The sequence below is a fragment of the Rhipicephalus sanguineus genome, chromosome 6 (assembly GCF_013339695.2).
Source record: "Rhipicephalus sanguineus isolate Rsan-2018 chromosome 6, BIME_Rsan_1.4, whole genome shotgun sequence".
Lineage (NCBI taxonomy): Eukaryota > Metazoa > Arthropoda > Arachnida > Ixodida > Ixodidae > Rhipicephalus > Rhipicephalus sanguineus.
The window spans coordinates 163299993-163322343 of NC_051181.1; positions in this window are offsets into that span (position 1 = coordinate 163299993).

Sequence of the window (22351 nt, forward strand, 5' to 3'; positions counted from 1 at the left end):
GAATCCCCGGTCGCGCGCATCGGAATCTTTTTCATTTGAATTATTCTTATTTGTACATTTTATATATATATATATATATATATATATATATATATATATATATATATATATATATATATATATATATATATATATATATATATATATATGCGGGACACGACGGCGACGGCAAAAATCCGCCGAGAGTGTCCATATAATAGCTATCGGAATTTAAAAAAAAAAGTGGAGGAAGTGCAGGCTGCGTGAACGGACGGTAGAATGCACAGGATGATAGTGAACGGGGTTGAAAGGCGGGCTAGTTGGCATAGGTTCATACTGGAATATTGGGAGCGCAAACTAACGGGACACAGAAGGGAAACACAAATAAGCGCAGACTGACACTTGGATTTGTTCACAGAAGATAATATATACCAGAAAAACATGAAGGGAAAGGGAAATACAATAGGGAAGGTTCCTCCATAATCAAGTGTCGTCCAGAAATGAGATTTCACAATCTAAATCCAAGTTTCAGTCTGCGCTTGTTTGTGTTCCCCTTCTGTGTCCCGTTAATTCGCGCTGCCAATATTCCAATACGATAGTGAATGGTCAATTGGACCGATGCAGTGCACTAACCTGAATGGCCATTTCTTCAACAACTCCGCTATACGCGAATATCTTTTCCACCAGCAACGGATGCGGCCATTCTTCTAGTATCTCAGAGTTAGAGAAGGGTCTCTGGTGCAAATAGGTTAACGTTAGTCAGAGAGTGAAGTACTGGGCGTTGTAGTGAGGGCAAATGTATAATATATATACAACGGTTTCCTCATCACGAACAGGAGCTGCACGTCGGTATTTCGCCTATTTCAATATTTCAATATAGTAGGTTTAAGCATTCGTTGGTTTATTGATCGATTTATTGGGTTTAGCATCTCAAAGCGACTCAGGCTATGAGAGACGCCGTAGTGCAGGGTTCCGAATAATTTGTACCACCGGGGAGTTTTAACGTTCACTAAACTCGCACAGTACACGAGCTTGTAGCATTTCGCTTTCATCGAAATGCGATCGCTGCGGCCGCGAACGAACCAGCGCCTTTTAGGCCAGCGGCCGAGCACCGTAACCACAGGGCTATGTGGCGGCCTCAAGCGTTCGAAAGCGCCACATCCAGTCCTAAGATATACATTACTGTTCCTTGAAAGTGGTGAAGTCTAGGTGGTACTTCTTGTTGGCGTAGCCGAAGGTACGAAGGAGGAAGGAAGGAAGAAACAAGCGGAAAGACAGGGAGGTTAGCCAGTTCTTAGACCGGCTGGCTACCCTGTGCTGGGGGAAGGGGTAAGGGGGATAAAAGATAATAGAAGAGACATGTTAGAAAAAAAGGAGAGCAAGAAAAGGAAAAAGAAAAGGAAAAGGTACGAAACCGCTAATTGTACTATGGACACACGGCGTAAATATGGACATTCGTAGAGCATTAAGGAACACGTGCGAGGAGACGAAGCTCTTTGACAGCGTACTTCCTCGTCAAAAGGATTGAAAGCGTCTGGGTGACTTCTTTGGCGATGATGCCACAGTGCGCAGGTAGCCACAACAAAAGTGTAGTTTGGACGGCTGGTCTGTGTTCTACCTTTTTTTTTCATTCTCTTTTTTTTTGCTCACTGTTGTACCTCAAAACAGAAGCCGCTGACAGATAATATCGTGCCCTGATTGTAGAGCTTCATGTTGTACTTAATTCATGTCGAATGCCACCTTCTCGTAGAAGTTCTTTGGGCTTATTCTTCAACAGGCACTAACGTGATTGCCCGAAAGGGAGCTTCGTTAAATTGGACTACTCGCCAGCAATGCTACGCAACTTGTAGATTGATTGAGATTTGAGTAACCAGAGCACATGCAGCACGTTTGAGTGCAAAGCATCTGTTTCGTTTGAACGACACACTCAAAGGCAGGTATGGGACAAAAGGAAGAAGGAATGTACAGGCAAGGATGTTAACCAGGTTTCGTACTCTTTTCCATCCTAGACTGGAGAAGAGGGCAGGAAAGGAAAATAAAAGGAACAAGGCACGGAAGAACAGGTGTTACGCGCGCAAGCAGACGCAACAGCGTTCGTCGCGCAATGTACTATGAATATTTGGAAAGCGCGAAGTACAGCTACGTATGACCTATTTTATTACCCTTATTACTCTTCGTTGGTAATGCTTGCGCGCACGCACAAGAAAAAGCGACGTATATTGACACTCTACTTTATGAATCCGTGGTCAAAATGTTGGAAGAAGCAATATTGAAGGCACAGGCAGCCAAATTACACCCTCAGCGTATCCATCGTCCACTGTGGCTGCCTATGCATTCAACCTTAGGCTGAGCTCAATAGCATTGTGAAAGCGCTCTAATGATCTGACCGCCTCCGTATTTGCTCGTGAAATGCGGGGAACCACATAGCCATGTTGAAAAAAATCATCCGGATACCGCATGAGCAGAAAGCATTTTGCCTCAAGCGACGCGTCCAGCATGTTAACCTTGTTCTACAGCTTCTGTTAGAAGCACGAAGAGGGGTGCGCTTTCTACACATGCAAGAATAAGAAAATTTGAAGCTGAGCGCGAAGCGATTCCGCAATCGCCAAAAGCCGTATCTCAAGTCCCCCTCTCGAGCTGTTCCTGTCCTGGCGTTGAATTTCGTGGAACACGCTTTCATCGCGATGCAGTCTCACGTTCGGATGCGCCACCGCATACGCAGCTCTGTGAGCATTAGGCGATAGTCCGGTCCGTAAGCCTGCTTTAAAGGGGGGCCACGAGATGTCCCGAAGCTTGGATGAGAGATGCAGGCCCTCTCTTCCGCGCTCGCAATCTCTTACGGGATCCCTACATTGTTACCGTCAAGCGGAATGCGGTGGAAACAAATCAGGGCAATAAAAAGGAAAGCCACGCGTGCCCGTCTATGTTACGTTATCGTGATTAAGGCCAGCGCTGCGTTTACACGCCCAAGCATCGGGGCGAGGCTTCGGTAGCCGTACTCGCTGCTCCCCTACCTGATATCGCCCCACATGGCAGAAAGCAAAACGACGAATGTAAACGCAGGGACGACGTGGAAACACAAAACAAATAAAGAAAACAACACGGTCAGGTGGCTCGCTTCTTCCCTGCTTCCTCACGTGGTGTTTCGCGAGTCCTTCGCTTCCAGCGCAATCTTTATATGCTTGTTGGAAGCTCGTGTTTTACGAGGCCATTGTTTTATTTACAACGTCACTCTCGCGCCCGTCACTGGCTTCGAGATAAGCGCGTATAAAAAGCCCCGCTCGGTCGCAGAACGCGCAAAATGGCCGCTGCGAGGGCGGTCGTGCGTCTGTGCGCCTCGCTATTACCGGATTGGCCCCCTCTATACGTGTAGCGGCTGTTGATGCTCTCGCCGTGTGAGACCACCATGTGCACCCTTTCACGACTAGATTGTTCGGTAGCCGCTCCGCGAACTGGGCCTGTCTAATCAACTCAATTCCACACGGCACGAGTCTGCCAGGTCAATCCACCACCACATCCCGCCCTCCCCTTTCTCCTTAAGCAAGCATGAGCTGAGTACGGGAAAGGAGCAAGAGGGAGAAACAGATATAAAGACAGGGACGGCAGCCATTTCTAAGATCGGCTGGTTGCCTTGCTCTGGGGCAAACAAGCATGTGGCATAGAGACTCAATTTCAGACATAAAAAATATATCGCCATTTCTAAAGAAAAATATTCCGCAGATCCCACTCCTTGTGGAAATCGGCTTCATGTGAAGCCGTCAGCGAGTACATTTATAATGTATTTAATGGCTTTGAGCCAAGCGTTACGATGTGGATCGATGTGTTTTTGTAAGTTTAGTAGTTGTGTGCATATCGTGGGCTTACCAGACACACGTCGACAACACTGGCGTTTAAAGGGTAACTTACAGCGTGACGTAACGTCAGCATTAACGTTAGAGCACATACGTCAGTATCATCGAAACGAAGTACGCTTTACGCTGCAATGGTGTTAATATCATACGTACCTTTCGTTAATGCATTCCTCCGGGGTCGAGCAACGCTTGAATATAGCTTGCTGAACCATAGGAATACAAATGCAATGTTTATTAGACTGCTATAAAAGAGGAGGCAACACTGGAACCACAGACGTTTACAGACCTGGCGTGGTTCTGTGGTAGTATAGCTGACTGTCACGCAGAATGCTTGGGTTCGATTCCTGCTGGGATTTTAATTTTTATTCATTGCATTCGTTGGGTCAACGCTGCCGATGTCGGTTTTTCTTAACGCTCTCGCATTTAAATTACCAATGTCTTTTCTCGCTGTTCCTAGGTAGATATAAACTGTCAATCACCTGTGGCACATACCCGTACATCCCGGCCCGTGGTAAACGGGTATGTGCCACACGTGCCTGGAGGAAAGGGTTTCACGACGTACGCGACAGGATTTTCACGTTATTCATGTCATCACCCGACAGTGATATTCATAAAATCCTCTTACCCTCCCATGTCAATATTGGTCTACACCAAGTTGAGGAGGCGATCATGAGAGCACCCAGACGTAGGCGGATAGATAGATAGATAGATAGATAGATAGATAGATAGATAGATAGATAGATAGATAGATAGATAGATAGATAGATAGATAGATAGATAGATAGATAGATAGACAGACAGACAGACGACAGACAAGACAGACAGACAGACAGACAGACAGACAGACAGACAGACAGACAGACAGACAGACAGACAGACAGACAGACAGACAGACAGACAGACAGACAGACAGACAGACAGACAGACAGATAGATAGATAGATAGATAGATAGATAGATAGATAGATAGATAGATAGATAGATAGATAGATAGATAGATAGATAGATAGATAGATAGATAGATAGATAGATAGATAGATAGATAGATAGATAGATAGAAACGCTCAAAGTGCCTAAGGTTCGCTAAGAAATGCTTCGCATTTAAAAGAACATTTTATTCGGGACTATTGCGTATGCAAGGTGCTGTAACCCACGAAAGCCCCTTATATGCTTATAAAGTTCACAAGGGATGCGATGCGGGCTTGTTAGTAGCACATCTTCTGTAGGTTTCTTTCTAGCGCACCTACAAGACAGGGCAAACTAAAGGCACATATAGGCACACAGGGCCCCATAGCGGCCTGTGTGTCTATATGTGCTTTCATTTTGCCCTGTCTTGTATGTGCGCTACGAACAAACCCCTTTTGTGTCCCTTATATGTCTCCTTATATGCGAAGAACTTGCAAGTGTGTAGAAAACTGAAAAAAAGGTAAGTGCGGGAGACCAATAGATTGATGAAGAGTAACAACTGAATTTATTTTTACATTCTTTTGCTAAGAAATCATCGGAAGTGCAAATATCTCAAGAGATACATAATTCAAGCAACGCTCGAGATGACATCGAGTGATCTCCCCGATGAATGGTTGCTCAGTGCCCGGATGCAGAAACAGGGCACTGCACAATAAAAGACACATAGACAGACCGAGCACGAATTCCGCAATCTATATTTCTGTGCGTCTCTTATTGTATTAGTGTCCTGCTTCCCGATCTGCCTGCCCATTAAGCTATAAGCCATTAGAATGAACCAAATAGCCCCTAAATACATCCTTCTTAATCATCCACTGGTTCATCTGGTTACTGTATGCAGCTTAGCTAAAGTTACGAGACCTAATGGGAATCCAAGTGAGGTAGAAGTTAAGGGGAAGATGGAATCTTGAAGCGATGAAAAATCCTTGGAACACCGGGTGTCGCTGCAGCCAACGTTTCGATAAGCGGCCCTGTCTTCTTCAAGACAGCAACTGCGACCGAATGGGAAGTAGCATTACCACAAGCTCGATTGCACTGAAGCACTATAAGCGCAATTTCGAAATTTTGAAGTAACCCACAGCACTGCGTTGCTCCTGAGCAAAGATCGCATTCACAAATAATATTACAGGCAAAGTGGTTTTGAAGACAACCACTACCGAAGCGTTATGCCGAACACGCCTTTCGTTACAATGTTTCTACGGACCGCAAGTTTTCTCAAGGTGGCACCTGGGCTGGCATTGACGAAAGATCATCTTGGTCTAGAATTGTTCGAAAAATAAATTTTCAGCCAATCCTGATGCTGTACATATATTTAGTGAAGACGGCCTACCAACGCTAAAAAAACGCTTACAAACGGAAGGCTTTGCGAATTGGGCCCCTGATGCTTTGGGGCAGTAAGTAATCTTCCCATATGACTGTGTCTGTATAAAACATTTTAGCATGATGAGCGTGGGAACATGCACCATAACAGAGAACAACAACGCTGCACTGCTACTCAATTAGGCGCTACTTAGAGAAGGAGAAACAGTGTCGTCTCTTTAGATTAAGTATCGAAGCATTTTGTTGCAACGCACTTACTAAAATAGTGGCACCATCTGTCGCGACCGTTAGATCTAATGAAGCGATTTCCTTTATACCCTGCCGTTGCCATAGACGGAGCACGTTTCTGGTTTAGTTGCTAAGTAACACACATAAATTTGTTGCGCAATAACTCTGCCTATTTATCTATCGTACTATACGTGGCCACGTACTCTAGAGTGACCGAGATAGCAAAAAGCTACTTGTCGATTAACGTTCCTCTTGTTTACAATTTTAATAAAATATGAATTATAACGGGCTATGTAATTACAGACACCTTTCATTGTTATCAGTGCCAGGATGCGAAAAGTGTACGATATGAATGGTGAAAGGGGCTATACATTATTTGAACGGAGGGAAAAGTTTTTAACCAGCAATAGTCGTGGCCTCAGTTTTAACTTTATAAGTTGCGCAGCGCCTCGAAAACTATTCGACCTTCGATTCGCATTAAGCTCTGTTCTTTCCTCATTCAATTCAGCTGCAAAAACTACTATTCGCCGACTGCTGATGAAGAAGATAAAGGCAAGAGATAGAATTTGTGAGAAATTGATCGCTGTGAAACGGTATATGTATAAGAATGCCATGCATTCACTGAACGTAAGCACTGGCTGTTGAAGGAATATGTCTCATATAGGCAATAAAATAGCGGAGAAGAAGTGAAGAAAATAAAGAAAGGAGAAAGACGCCGTCAGCCGCATCCTTATTTGCGCAGCTTTTATGTCTCCTGCATTCAAGTGACAGAAGCGGTTAGCTATGAAGCGGTTCTACCCACTTTCAAGCGACACACTTCGAAGACAGCCACTTCCTGCTCGCATGACACGAAGTCGGAAGGGCGTCTCGGCCGATTACATAGAAGGGTCGCAACCGCAAACAGACTAATATAAGAAGAAGAAGAGAAAAAAAAAGACAACCTGCACATCCACCAGAAGCAAAGCCGCATAAGAACCGAGTGAACCAGCGTTCGAAGACATGTGTAAGCACAGCTGTTTTGCGTAGGCGGACATGGGCGTAACGGAAGCACTCGAAGAGAAGCCAAATGCGTTTCTGGCAGTATTCCTTACGGTTCTCGCGAAAGAGCTGGCAGTCGTCTTTCGGGCAATCGTTGGCAGTAGCTGAAAAACAAACAAGTAGCAGCACGCATCACCGATAAACAATGCACCGGCCGCACAGCGGTTCCGGTTTGGTTTGTTTTTCTGCCAAACAAGCGGTGAGGCAAATAAACAAGCGACTCGTAGAACCCAACAGCCCATCTGCCAGTATCTCTGCCCGGGATATGCAGAGGGAGAGGGAGGAGTGTAGAGCTCAGAAAAGAACCACCGGCTAAACATAAAGCTTGCGATGAAAGCCAGGCAACATGCGTTCCCAGAGACGCGTAAGACACAGAACGGGTTTTTCTGGAGGTAAAGGGAGAAAATGAAGAAAGAAAAAAAAAACAGTGAAGCATATCCCGCTCCTCCCAAAAAATAAATAAACAAACCGATGTGTTTTGCCACGCAAGAAAGAAAACATGCGGTGAGCCTATGTTATAGGTTCAAGCTGCTTCCCTGTCGAGCACTTGGAGGAGAACGAGGCCCCAGTGGTTGTAAGGCCGACAGTGAAGAGCGAAAACATTCGACACTATACACGCAAGGCATTACTTCGTGCTCGCTTAGATGAAACAAAGCAAAATGAAATAGGAAGCAGGCAAGAACGAGTAATGGTGAATGCTTGTGGGCCAACTCCCGATTTAATATTGCTGAGTATAGCTTTTGTTATTTCTTCTCAATTCCCCGGGAATCGCCCGCACGAGAGGCGAAAGCAGCCACGGCGAGCTCTGTCCGACAAAAACGGTGCAGTGCGCGGTGTGGCTTGGGACCACTCATGAAGCACCCAACACACGAGTACACTCGCACGTGATGGCGGTTGCAAGTTGGGTGGTGTTTGCGTGGGCGGGGTAAAGTGCCAATTAAACCAGACAAGCAACAGTGAAGACGCACAGGAGTCCTGAATGGTCACGAACACTGTAATGTTCGTGTGTCCCCCAGTTAGGCCTAATGCACATAATGCAGTAACCTGAATGGCTTGGAAAAATGCGTTTGAAATCAAAAGGTAGCACCAACTGATGTGGTTACAAGATGCGGTGGTGTAATCACGCCTAATTTTTGCCAATTAGCAGCAATTTTAGCTAAATCATTTCCTGAATGGTCTCCGTCAGCCCAGCGGGCTCTTGAAAATGAAAAGTATCAGAAAAATACAGGTGTAGTATTATGCTGCGTAGTATCTTAGATCTTTGCTGTTGCGTCTCTTCCACTCGCTAACGCTGAATACTAAAACATCTGTGTTGACCAGCTCGGTTAAGGCCAGCCTAGGAGCTTCGTAGCCTTCACCACACTGCATAGTTCTAGCGAGAAGTACTATGGGAATGAGCTAAGCAGCGAGCAAGCACGAGCGCACGAGCGAATGGTCGAGGAGCAGCGGCAGGAACGGAGTAGATTGTGTAGAAAGAATGGACGCACATAACTCGCTCGCGCCTTCCGGCGGCTGCTCGCTGTCGTCTCGCAGTAACGAACGGGGCAAGGCAAGGATAGCGCGCAGTCGAGTCAGCGGGCATGGAAAGACGTTGGCGCTGGTGGCGGCGAACAGCGCCGTTTGCGTTTACAACCGCGCGGCCCGCCCACCCCCACGGCCTGGGTGAGCCTACAGCCCGGCTATCTCGCTCGTGCGCACGGACGACGACGACATGCATGCGCGTTTACTCACCGAAGTACTACAAGAAAGAAATGGTTCGGCCGGGAGTCGGAGAAAAGTGTAAGCAAATAAAATAACGGGCAATAACACAAAGTAGAAGCGCTCCTCCAACGAAAATGTCGAGTTGGCTTTGCCGTAAAGACAAGACACCTGCCTCAGCAAATTTAGCGAGCGCAACAACGCTTGCCTCGGCAAGTTTTATTTCTTTTTTTTTGCTCAGCATCTAGTTGCCTGATGCATCGGGAAACCGTAGCTAACGGTCAATCATGAGTACAATTATTGCAGTCATCGTTCAAGCTGTAGAAAGACTATAAGGAAATGTCGTATTAGCTTCTAAACAGCGGCGAAGAAAAAAAAGGAGACACTGAAGGGTGTTTGATGAAGGTTGATATTCGATTATTTGGTGTTTTCAACCGAGTTAAGAAAATAAATATAATTTGTCTGCCTTTCGTTCCGACATCGTATTCGTTTTCATATCACAGAGTCACCGGTGGATCACCGGCTTAAAGTGCATACGTGCTATTGCTGAATGAGAACTTGTTGCTTGGCGAGTTGGTGAATACTTGACGACATCCTAACTTTAGCGCTAAAAACGACGGACACATGAGAGACGACGGAGCAGGCTGTACTAACAACTGGTTTATTTCAGTGGGTTGCAATGAGATATATAGCATAGCGATGCGCAGAAGAACCCACTGAAGCAAACCAGTTGTTAGTAGCGCCTGCAAGATTAACAATTGTGCACCCGGGTGTAATTTATCACTGATGTAGTTTGAAGTCAGCATATTCATAACTTTATGGGTGGCGTACTTATGTGCTTCATGTCAGTACAAAAGACAGTGATGATTGTTTAACGCCCTTTCTAATGTCACCACTTACGAAACAAATGCGCAATGAAACTTCACGTTTTTTAGCTGTAAAGCGTGCTTCTCCACACAAAGACGCTTTATGCGGTGAAACATTCTTCGTTTCTGGCGGTGATTTGAGGTTGTGTAACATTATTCGCTAATTCTTTGGCATTCATTTGGCGTGATATAAGGCCGAAAACATTTCGCTGCGGCGGCAATTCTGGTTTCAGAAATTAGGATTGTGTTCTGCCCGTTCGTTTCTGCAGTTAAAGTGTAATGGCTGTACCGCTAGACTTACCGCGGTAAGCGCGGTTCGATTGTTTAGTGAAACCGCCAAGCTCCACAGATTGTTGTTGCAGAGTGATAGAAGACTTGTGCCAGTGTATCTGAGGAAAAACCACGCAAGATATGCGTTTATATTAAAAAGTTAATTTAAATATTGCGTGCTGCTGCCTCTGTTGATGTGTATTAAGCAAAGAATAAATACCGGTAATTAAACAAAAAAAAATAACGCACATACGAACATCCTGCATGTTCTTTCGCGTGTCCTCATACGTTGACATTCGCGATTTAACATTCGAATCTGTTTAGCAAATCGTTCCTTGTCTGGCGAAGGAGTCGGGTTTGACGAATGAAGGCAGTCAAGTGGGCTTCATCTGTGAGCTCCGGAAAACAGACTGGCTCAAATGCCTCACTCTAGCTCAAGCATGTTAGGTGGAAATTTCTACTTTACTTCCTCACCCCTACTGTGGGGTTTTTGCGTAGCTGCATTCACATTGCCATGTGTGAAATTCCTACAAAACTGTTAATGTAAATTTCACACATGGCAATGTAAATTCTTACATTGCCATGTGTGAAATTCTTACAAAACTGGCAATGTATATTTCACACATGGCAATGTAACTTCTTACATTGCCATGTGTGAAATTCTTACGAAATTCTTCCAAACTGCGTATTGTAAGAAAACAAAATTCTTACAATACGTAGGTTGGGAATATTAATTTCGCATAATGGTAGTTGAGAACCTTTAATTATTTGGTCGTAAACCCATTGCTGCTGTCCAGTCTGAGTTTTTCTTTTTTTCTTCTTGCCCAGATGGTATTCACTTCTCGGACACTAACGTCAGACGTCGATTCTTTCATTACGAGTAGACGCTGAGCGTGCGAGGGCTTTTATGCAGATGGGACGTAATTGCAGGCGTCGGGACAGCAGCCGACAGAGCTTGCCGATGAACCGACGAGAAAGAGCACGAAAACGCCTATACGGCCGGTGCGCCAGACCACGCCTCCTGATGAATACGTGCGGCAGAGCAGACGCGCGCGTGCTGGAAACGCAAACTGAAACGGCACGTCATGCGAAATGTACGAGCGGTGCTTTTCCCCTACATCTCACACGTGTTCGTGCAGCTGACGCGGGAGAGGAGGCAAGGAGGAAAGAGCTTCACGAGTGGCGCTTCACAGAACGGCGGCGAAGAGGGCGCCATGGGAGCGGCAAGAAACGTCGAGAACGACACGAACGTCCATACATAATACATGGAGGTTCGCGCTCGCAGTCGCGTCCATGCAGCTCAGTGGTGAGAGCACGCACCTCTCATTGAGCGCGTGCTGCCCCGGTTTGTATGTTGCAGTGAACGTTTTTCGTCGGTGACACGGAAGGGCATGAGAAAAAAAAACAGAAAGGACGCAATGAGCTCGCAGGTTTGTGGCGTTGCGCGTCAGGCAAAAGGAATTGTGGTGGGGCAGGGCGTGTTTCTTGTATGTCGCTGAAAGACAAGAGGAAAATAGGGGCGGAACTCCTCTTCGAGCCATAATTTCTGTCAGGGTGCGAAATCGCCCAGCACATTATTTCTTCTTCTTTTCCTTCTCTGTTATTTCGCGAAACAGAAACTTAGTATAGGCTCTGTACGGCGGAGTTCAGAGAACCTACGAGACTGTCGAAAACGGCGCGCTCTCTCGAAGAGAGCTTGAAAATAAAACAGGTGAAAAAAAAGTTTGAGAGTGGGAAGAATCGAGAAAATATGAGGTTGAACACGCGCCCAGGGTGGGAGCGAAGAATCAAGTAAATCAGGATTGTTGGAACACGCTGTGGAGCTGGACGAGCAAAAAAGAAGAGCACGCGTGGCGCAGGTTGGATGACGTAGGGGGAGTCTTTATGGAATGGGAGAACGGAGGAGCAGAGTTACATTTGCCGCTTCTCTTTAGACAGGTGCTGCGCTTCCCACCTCGCTTCCAATCAATTCTCACGCAGCGCGGCACAGCAGCTCACTGCGGTCTCGACGCCACCAGACGCACTCACTGAGCCGGGTTGCAACTGCGGCTCGTACTGTACAAGATGTGCGCGTTTTTTTTCTCGTTGCCTCTCAGCGCGCGCACCTCTTTGGCATGCTCCGAGAGTGCGAAATCCCGCGGCACAGATTCTTTACGGTGCCTTGTGTTTGCGTGCGCCACAACTGCGAGAACGACATAGGTCGTTCTGTATAGTAGTGATGGGAAAGGAAGCCTCGAGGCCGCGCTTGGTGTAGAATGACGTAGTTTTACTCGTTTCTTCTGAAACAAGTTTCAGACTACCATTCTACCTACCGTATTTATTCGTATCTAAGCCGATGTTTTTTTCGAAAAAACGATGTGCGAAAGTGGGGGTCGTCTTAGATTAGAGTATAGATTCGAGTACAATGACTAAGCTTTTTTTTTCTGGCCTTGCGAATTTCGGGGGTCGACTTACAATCGGGGCCGGCCTGGATTCGAGTAAATACGGTATACCGCAGCGCAGGAAAGTGCTTATAATTGTAACAGCAGACATCCAGCATGTTTCTCAGTGAAGAGCGAGAACAGTTTTAAACGTGTTATTTTAGCGTGCACAGTTTTAGAATTTAGGAGTTCGTCAAGTAGAAAGAACGACGTTGTAATATGTTAGATGCAACAAAAAACAAACAAAAAAGCAAAAACGACAACGTGAACACATAAGAGAATCACGATACAGAAATTACCATTAATAGGGAAACAAGTTGTTGCACTTTGGTAATGCTTTTGCCTTCGAAATCTCATGGAATATCGCATTGCAGTGGCGGATCAATGAATGGCCATGATTTGCACCAGTGCGCACTGCACAGCGTGCGAACCCAATAGCTTTCCATCTAGCTCACTTTTTTCCGACGGCCAGCTCTGCCGTTAGGAAAAATTCTACACAATCGACGGGCCTTAAAGGGACTGACAACAGGCCACAACGTGCCACAAGAAGCTGATAAAACAGTCGAACTAGCGCCGCAGCTATAGGCAAATGGACAGCACTAACCTTGCGCATACGAAACAAAACTGGCGTTGCCCGTGTGTTCTTTATTTTATTCCTTAGTTCTCGGCTTCCAAGCGGCGCAATCCTACGAGGCTTGCGTACAGCGGTCACAACCACGCCCTAAATTAGAAGCAATATGTGAGACGAGAGGTCGGTATGCAGAGACGAAAAAAAGAACAGAGTTTCATTAGGCCACCGAAGGTGAGCGAGCTGCACGTCTGCGTTCGGCACTGACTCCCCAACAAACTAATTAGCTTGGCTGGGCGCGGACCCGCTCACCGCCTGAGCTGGGGGCGCAGGTCGGTCAGCCGGTTTACTGTCTATACTGTATCGCTGAAACCGCGCAGTAGCGTCAAAGCTAGTAGACAAGTTTCGTGCGATCACTGACGCGCGACAGAAAATAGTACCGACTCGCAGAAGCGCTTACGTTGCAGACAAAGAGAGCAAGTGCATGCAAATCTCTCGCGCGAAGCCACGCCGTGGTTCTAACGCTGCTAGAAGAGTCGAGGTTGTTCCGAACGCTTAATAACAGACGTGCGATATTGATAGGGCTTGCTATTCAATCAAAGAAGTCAAAGTGGTACTTCACTGACTAATACAAAGTTTGCAGGCATAGACCGTGCGTGGATAATGTTTTTGGATGCTAGTTCAGCACTGTCATAGTCATAATGACTTTTTTGATGTCTTCATAGACTCTTCTCCTTCGTCACTTTTGCATACCTCATCACCCCTTCCCAGGCGCAGGGTAGATTTCCTCTTGTTCACCTCCCTGTATTTTCCTTACCTTTCTCCCTCCCCTCTCTCTCTTGCGGTTATAGGCAAATTGCAAGAAACTTACTAACAGTCATGAATAGCACACCTCTCCAACACGGCATCACCTGGCATCACCTAGCCAAAATAAAGACGTTGCCCCCGCCATGACGGTACTCTTGTCCTACGTTTCTGCATTGTGCACTCGCAGTACATAAATAACACCGACCTGGTTATGAACACTGCCCCTGCTCCTCCGGTGTGACAGAATTCAGCGATTAGTAGAGAACTTGCGTGCAGCGTAGCGCTGGCGAAAGAGAAGGGGCAGATAAAACAAATGCCTCCTCGTGGAAGGAGGCCTACTTATACACAACTAATGTGCTATCATTGTTAATGAACAATTGTAGATCGACGAATGATGGGCGCTTTTTTCTCGATTAGGTTCAATAAAACTGCATGTCAAGCGAGGCATACTCGCCAAAATCTTAGAAAAAATCCTTCTTTTTGTCATAGCTGTCAACATGTACGCAACACTTGCAGCAATCGCGTGAATGCTGCGTCAGTGGCGCAATGCAGGAGTTAACATGCGCTGAAAGTGTTACTTCACATATTCTACGGCAGAGTCCTCAGAACGAGTGATTGTTGCTTAAGAGGCGGTACAACGTCGCTTTTAACTTCAGATGGTGAGCGACACAGGTGCTTGCCGTTGTTGCGTCCTATTGGTTATTTTCGTGGCCTTAAGCTACACCAGCAATTGCTTCACTGAAGACTGATTCAACCGTTACTTTTTTTTTGTGGTCCTGTGATGTCAGAGGTAGCACAGGTGGGCGTATACATTTAAGAATTTACGCACCTTGTTGGTTAGCAGGCTTTACTGTGTTTCTTTCCCGAGTCGGACAACCTGGAAATAGTGCAACAGAACCAAATTAGCACTCAGCAACGGATTATACAATGAGTAAAAAAAAGTACGTCATAGAATCTCGTACTGAGTGTTTCCTCCTTTTTTTTTTTCTTTAGTGAAGACAAAGGCTCGCAGGAAGTCGCATACTTGAAATGATCAGTAGGCTTTAAACGAAATATTTCTCTGAGGTCAGAGGGCTCTCTAGAAGCATCTCTTGCTCGATCATTCTTTATCCCAGTTTCAGAGCACAAGATAACAATGAAACACTTGTTATGAATGTTTTATGGAATACTCAGCTCTGACGGCAAAGCTTGATTCGTGCGCAATAAATTGTCAGTGTAAAAAGTGTTCCGAATGCGTCCAAAAACCGAAGGAAGGCTTGAATGGGCATTTATAAGTAATTCGCAAAACGAGGCTTTCTCGCTAATGTGCGCGTGTATGCATAAAGCAGCACAACAAACTTTGTTATCTTTTGATGAAAGCTCTCATTCAATGGATAGCACATAATAGACGCATTAAGTCTTCTTAGATAAGTAGATTTACTCCTCAAACTTATTTCGACGATTATGATTAGTTAGGCTCTCCTGCCTGAATGGCACTACAAATAAAATGCTGAAGTACTCAGTCTTGCTCTGTTGCACAAAAAAGCTCACGAATCTGCTCTTCTGAAAATCCAGTAGAGTGCTCTACTATGCGCGACGCTGCAGGCACGAAGGGCGTTCTGTGTTTGTACGCAAATAATAAATACGCTACTCACTTATGTTTTAAGTATATATACTCAAAGACTCCTGTTTTAAAAACAATTATTCCGTCTTGAAAAATCCCGCACATGCCAACGTTTTATTCCACCAAAACTCAACAAGAGGAAAAGGCGCGTTTTCACGACGGTATGTAAACTACTTTGAACATCACTCAATGTGCGTAAAGATGGAATAGTGGCGTCGCTCCTAACCACAGGGCGCACCGTGCCGGGTTACTCAGCTGTCAGCAGTAAAACCGATCAAAATCCACTCAGCGTTTTCTTTCGGTGGGTTGGCCAAGAAAGTTGTATAAGACACAATGGGCGCAGCTGTGTCGACAGAGCTGCTTTTGTCTCGAGCCAGAAGACCAGGATTCTTTTCCCATTAGGCCATCATCTTAAACCGCCCAGTGCCGTCATTCTGCGAGGCTGGTCTACGACGACACTTCATCATCGTCCGGCGAAACGTCACTCGACGCGGACGAGTATGCGCGTATCCACTGCAGAGCTGCCCCCTGGAAACTCACGCACGAATGCTTGAGATCTTAGAGTCGCGTTTATGCGAGCAGCCTGTTATTGTTAAATGCGTGCAGCGTTTAGGAAGCTGGAATCGAAGTTTACTATAAACGGAACCAATTCAGATGAAGCTTGTGTGCAAAAAAGCTTCGTAAGTGACCGAAGCAATATTTGATAGTTGTAATGCGACGTAACTTGATCTCACTAGTATACTATGAACACTTTGAGCTCCAAATCAATGAATGAGGAAGAAAATCTAAGCGGATTTGTCCTTCAGCAAAAGTTCGCTGACAAAATATTTTTTTTGTATGGGATAGCTATGCATTTATACACAATTGTGATTTGCGAGTTCAATTGCTGATGAACTGTTTTAAGTATTATACAGCTGGGGCAATCGTAGGCTAGACATATAATGGGATATTGATGAGCGGTTAAGACTGCGCTTCGACAGTGCTTTTCATAAAGAGCTCATCTATCCAGGCATTTTTTCGGTGTGAAAATCAAGATGGTTTTAAAAGATTCCTTCAATATCTTTATCGTCACTTCGTTCTAGTACACCCTTCTTCAGATGTTCCCTCGCTGCACCGGTGATGGACCCCGTCGATATCGTCTTTTTTTTTTAAAGTCGGCAGCACTCAACGCCTGGTCGTGACACTTCAACTTCTTTTCAATCTTAATCTAGCTTCAGAAGGGCTCCCACAAAAGTGGGATAGCCGAAAAAAAGAACGCTTTCCGTACACCGCCCCCCTTTCTTGCTCGCGGTGGACCACGGCTGTCTGAAAGCCCACGAACGAAAAATAAGTAGCGGCGAATATTGGTGTGTGAGTCAAGGAGGATGTGCTGCAAGAAATAATGCAGAGCGTTGGCGCTGCTTTGGATACACGTGATCCATCACGCCGTGTAAATGGGGTGTTTTTCGCTACTGGGTCCCTTCAGCTGTAGCAGGTATAAGTTATGCAAGAAACTTCTAGAAGACAGAGTATTGTTCCTCGTTCGCAAGATGTGAAGTGGCGGTTTGGAACTTTTCCAATGCTGGTTAGTGATATATGCAAGTCGTTTGCTTTTAGGGCTCTGTTGGCATGGTCTCGTAAAGGCAGATTGGTTCTGTCGGAATAATATAACTAGTAGAAAGAAGTCTCCTAATTAAAACCCGGGGTGATTAGCCGTTTACGTGTTACTCTGCAGGGGTTGAAATGGAGGGGAAAATGGCCCTTGGAGAGTGCGGGCAGAAAAAATGTTATGTTTCGTAACCGTTGTCTATGGCGATGAAGGCGGGGAGTCTCGGCAGTTAATGTAGAGAAAAATAAGACGAACACATATGCGCAGGCATAAATGCGCGCACACACACACACACACACACTTTTTTGATGGATATAGTCACAACCTAGAAAAAAAAAAACCTACGTGCTCGACAAAGACATGAGTTCGCTGTTTCAGACATCTAGACAGAGAAACAGACGCGGCATTCCTTCATCACCGTCATTATGGGCTGTTTTTCTATAAGAACTCAAAAGTAATTTCATCTTTCGACTCCCTATAATATAAAAGAATAATAATTAGTTTTAGCGGCTCGAAGTGACTGCAAAATGTGCATTTTGTGCCTTCGTATAATTTTGTTTTGTTTATATTACTCATTGTTTATTCATTGCTCTTGTTAATCATTCACCTGTGATTAGATATAGGTGAAACATAAAAAAAACATAGCGTAGGCAAATGTCAACCAACGCACACCACTTTGTACCCGGTGTATGAAATGGTGTGTGTTGATTTGATTGCACTGAACTTTGATTGCAGTGTACACGCACTTTGTAGCTGGCTTCAGTGCAGGCGTGGTGAAGTTTCGAGTGTACCTGAATTAGGACTACATTGAATATACAGGCAATCCTGCAATGGCAATAAAGCATTGTTTTCAACTCGTCCGAGTATGCTGGTATAAGCGTGTACCCCAATTCTAGGTAACGTTCTTGAAGTCTACGCGGAGCTGTGGCCAATCGGCCACCGAGATGTCCACTATTTTTCTACATCAAGACATGAGGTTGCAGTCTTTTCTTCATTTTTCATGCTCTTGTACGAGTCTCAAAGTACACTCGAGCAGGGGTCAAATATAGGACCGTTTTCCGGCAAAAAGTTCTTCCACGCATTCGTTTATCTAAGAATTATGAGGCTCGCTGGCGCGTATATAGTTCGATTTATGGAGGTTATAAGATGTTTCTGTAAAAGAGCCTGGAAGATCAATCGACGCGTTCTTTGTTGCCTATTATTGAGCTCGGCTAGGTGAGCCGAGATGGTCGGTACTTACCCGCACAGCAGTCAAAATGACAACGCTTTTTTTGCAGTAGCCTTTCTGAGATTGTAAGGCTCAACGAATAAAAACAAAAATAAGCTGTGGAGATATCCAAGGCCAGGGAAGGAAAGCAGCTGAAAGGAGCTTTGGGAAGAAGTATGGGGGCGACGATAGCGAGTGACGCTTTTGTCCTGGAATGTCACTTATCTTGTTTGCTTATTCTACACTGAGGTGGGGAAAAGGTGGACTAAGAAGACGTCACCGCAGAACTACACTTCTTTCGTGACGAGCTTGCTGCCCTTGACATACCAATGTCAATTAGGAAAGCCTCGAAGACGCTTTCTTTCTTATGTACGGGCTTATTGCTGTCGGTTGCTACGTGTTTTCTGGACAGACTTCCGTTTAATATGTTGTATTTTGTTAATGGAGCAACGCGCTTACGCCAGATATTAGGCTGTGATGGCATGCGCCCATGACCTCCCAAGTATATGAAGCTGCTAAGACAAAACAGTCGACTGACTGCTATAGAATATCTGCCCGAAGGAGAAGCCGCTGAACTGCGTTAGGGATTTGTGCCTGCGATAATGTTACTGCTTCGATCTAATTAACGTGGCAAGCAAAAGCACTTGGAGACTAAATAATTTCAGCTTAATTGTGGCGCATTTGGTGACTGAAAGCTCACAGTATGGAAGACACGTTCGTGATATAAATAACCTAAAATACAGTTAAGTTTTCGAACAATAGCATAACCGGTATCGAAGACCGGGAAGATGTTCGGAGAAATTAACATAATAAATTAAGCGTTGTGATGAGACAGAATATTTGCGCGTGATAGCTAAGTTTGTTGACTGCAGCATAAGGGTAACTGCTGTTTTTAGAAACTAATTTGAGATAGCGGAAGCCAAAGCTTTCACGCTGTCGTTTGTATCAGCAACAACCTGGGAGAGATCTTTTCTTCGCATGAGTACTAAAATTTTCTGAGGCACAGAAGGATTTAAGAGCGTTGTTGCGTTTTTTGCGGAGAGGTGGTCTTAGATATGGAGTTTAGGTAGTGTCGAATATGATATTCTTCTCTCCTTCCCCAGAAGAGGGTAGGCAGCCGGTCTGAGAACTGGCTAACCTCCCTATCCTTCTGTCCATTTCTTGCTCCTCCTCGTGATGAAAAATAATGTGGAAATTTGAAGCGATGAGGAATCAAATGTGCTCTAAGGAACATAGTGAGACGTCTCGTTTCGCTATTTATGTTTACGGAGGAGATACGCACGCATGAAGCTACGGCTAAACAACCAGCTCTACCGGAACAAACAAACAAACAAACAAACAAACAAACAAACAAAACGCTAGGGATAAAGTTTTGCCGAGGAAGACTAACTAGGAGCATCGTTGAGTTTCCAAGTGCAATAAATGCCGCGTGCACTTGTGTGGGAGCCTGCTGCGAAGGCTAGAAACCACGCCCTCTGCAGAAAAAAAAAAAGAGAAAGAGCACGCTACCTGCCCTCAAAGATGGGGAAGGGGCCTTGCTTGTACGTCGCATAACGATCGCCGAAGCCGCCCTGTGCTTGACGGCCGGTGTGCGACCAGGGCGAGTAGTTTACGAACAGATGTTGTAAGCGACAGCTCGGGGCGTGCCTCAGATCTGCGCACGCGAGTTCACAGAGACGGCGCTGTATCGAGCGATCCTCTTTGTACAAGTCCCTCTTTTACGCGTATTTTTATTTTCTTTTAGTCCGCACGAATGAATGGTTGGTGACCCGCTCATTAGCTCTCGCGCAGCCAGTTTTCAAGCGTTTTTGTTTTCTGCAGATGCTCGTTGCAACATTGAGACTTCATTTATTTTTATTTTTATTGTTGAAAAGGTATGTCTGTGATATGCGATCGGCTATATGGTAGGTACACAACAACAAACAGTCAGACCTAAGCGTCCAATCTAACCATTTTTAACCCTTCCGGTCATGAAATTCTCATGTTTAGCTCCAGCTCTCGTGTGGTGTTTTTTTTTTTTTTTGGCTAAACAAAAGGACGCGATTTTACCTGATCCCCAGCTGATACATGACTCTGCGATACATGACTACAGTTGACACCTTGTAATAAGGTACTCATTTCAGATAACGGCGCACACGTGAAAGAGTCGCTTCTTTGGCCAGCGCGTTCAGCAAATCGTGACTTGTACTCGAGTGCTTTCGTCTGAGTTGTTTCCGCGGTTACTAGATGACACCAGCTGAACTTTGCGCAACGTTGTACAAAGTGTTTTTAATGAGACACATTATGGTCGGAAACACAGAAATTTCGTCCTCTGTCGATATTTCACGTTTCTCCGAACGACTCACACAAGCTAAGCTCTCCGAGCGCCAATCGCAAGAGAACGTGGAGCCGCGCTATCTTTTTCGGCGTAACGAATGGCTTACACAGTCTGCCAGAGACGCTAATAAGGAGCCGGCGTTCGCTTGCGCGGTCTTCGCCACGTAATCGAGGCGAATCAGGCGCGAGTGATTTACCGGACTCAAGTTGTTGGGCGCCGAATTAATGGCCAGTTACTGGCGACTCGAACGGAGCCGGCTTAATGGCGCTTGATAATGGGATGTGTGCGCTGCGGCGGTCTTAGCGGCCCCGAAACGAACGCCGTGCCCTCTCCTCCTCCGCAATGCCTGTCGCTGTCGAGACACCGCGACCGCAGTAATAAGTCTCGGGCTTACACGCGCTCGCTATTTAGCCGTCCAAATCACAGCGTAGATAGAATATCGATGTCCCTTGACTCAATGTGGAGGAAGCATGCTTGGCTGATAAGAAGGCAGAGGGTCCTTATATCTTGATTAGCTGGCATTGGGTTCCGCATACGCCGCCGCCATATTTGCAAATATCGCATTTTTCTTTTGCGTCAAGTTGGCCACAAACTACATAACTGACGTCAAGGAGAATTAAAAATATATATAATTTTTCGATCCTCCTCGGTTGACGTCGCTTGCTATCTGCTGCTATTGCGTTATTCCACTATATTCTTCTATTAATTGGAAGTAACATGTGCACCAATTCTCGCAATATCTCGCATTCGAGATGTAAGTGTTTAGAAATAAAGAAAATCAGGAGTCAGGATGAAAACTGAACTGCACAGATACACGCACACTGTCATTCCAGTATTCTTGAATATCGCTAGAAAATTTTACCACACAATAAAGAAATCCTATGGTAGAGTTTAACTGTGCGCGAATCAGTCGGCAAAGTGGTACGCCACTCTCCAAACTGTACAAAGCCGCAAGGCAGGCTTTGTCGAGGAAAGTTCGTCTTTCGACAGCTTTACTCTACTTCATACGCAAATGCGTGAACTATGATATTCGACAGCGTATTGGTATTACTCAATATTCTTGTAGGAATGTTCATTACTTCTGATTGCCAGTTAGCATGAATATGTCGGGAACGGAACTAATTGTAAAATACGAAGCGAGTAAAAACGACGTTGTAAAACAAGGAAAACAAGAATTAATCAACTCGGCAACGTTGATGTCTCTACCACTGTTACAAAAAATTGGCGAAGCTTCCACTAAGTCGCGCAAGGCTTGAAACAGCAAAACTGGACGATTCCGAAGTCTAATCTGGTTGCTTCTAGGTTCTTGCTAGGCTTTACCAAACTCCAGAACCGAGCGCTCGCCCCTCTCATAGAACGACCCTTTCTTTATCTCTGCTTTTTTCTCTTTCTTTCCTTCTCTTTATTTCTCTCTTGATCTTTTTTTTAACACGAAAGTGTTTTGTGCCTGGGTCCACCTAGACTTTCATGACGTATTTCCGTCACGGAAATACGTCAGCAAAATGAACCGCATGACATGGCAAAAAAACTAAGAAAAAGTTCCCTTAACAGGAGTCAAACCCATGACTTCTAGGTCCGCGAGGATGGCTGGCTGGCGTTTAGCCCTCTGAGCTACCGCCTAACACATAA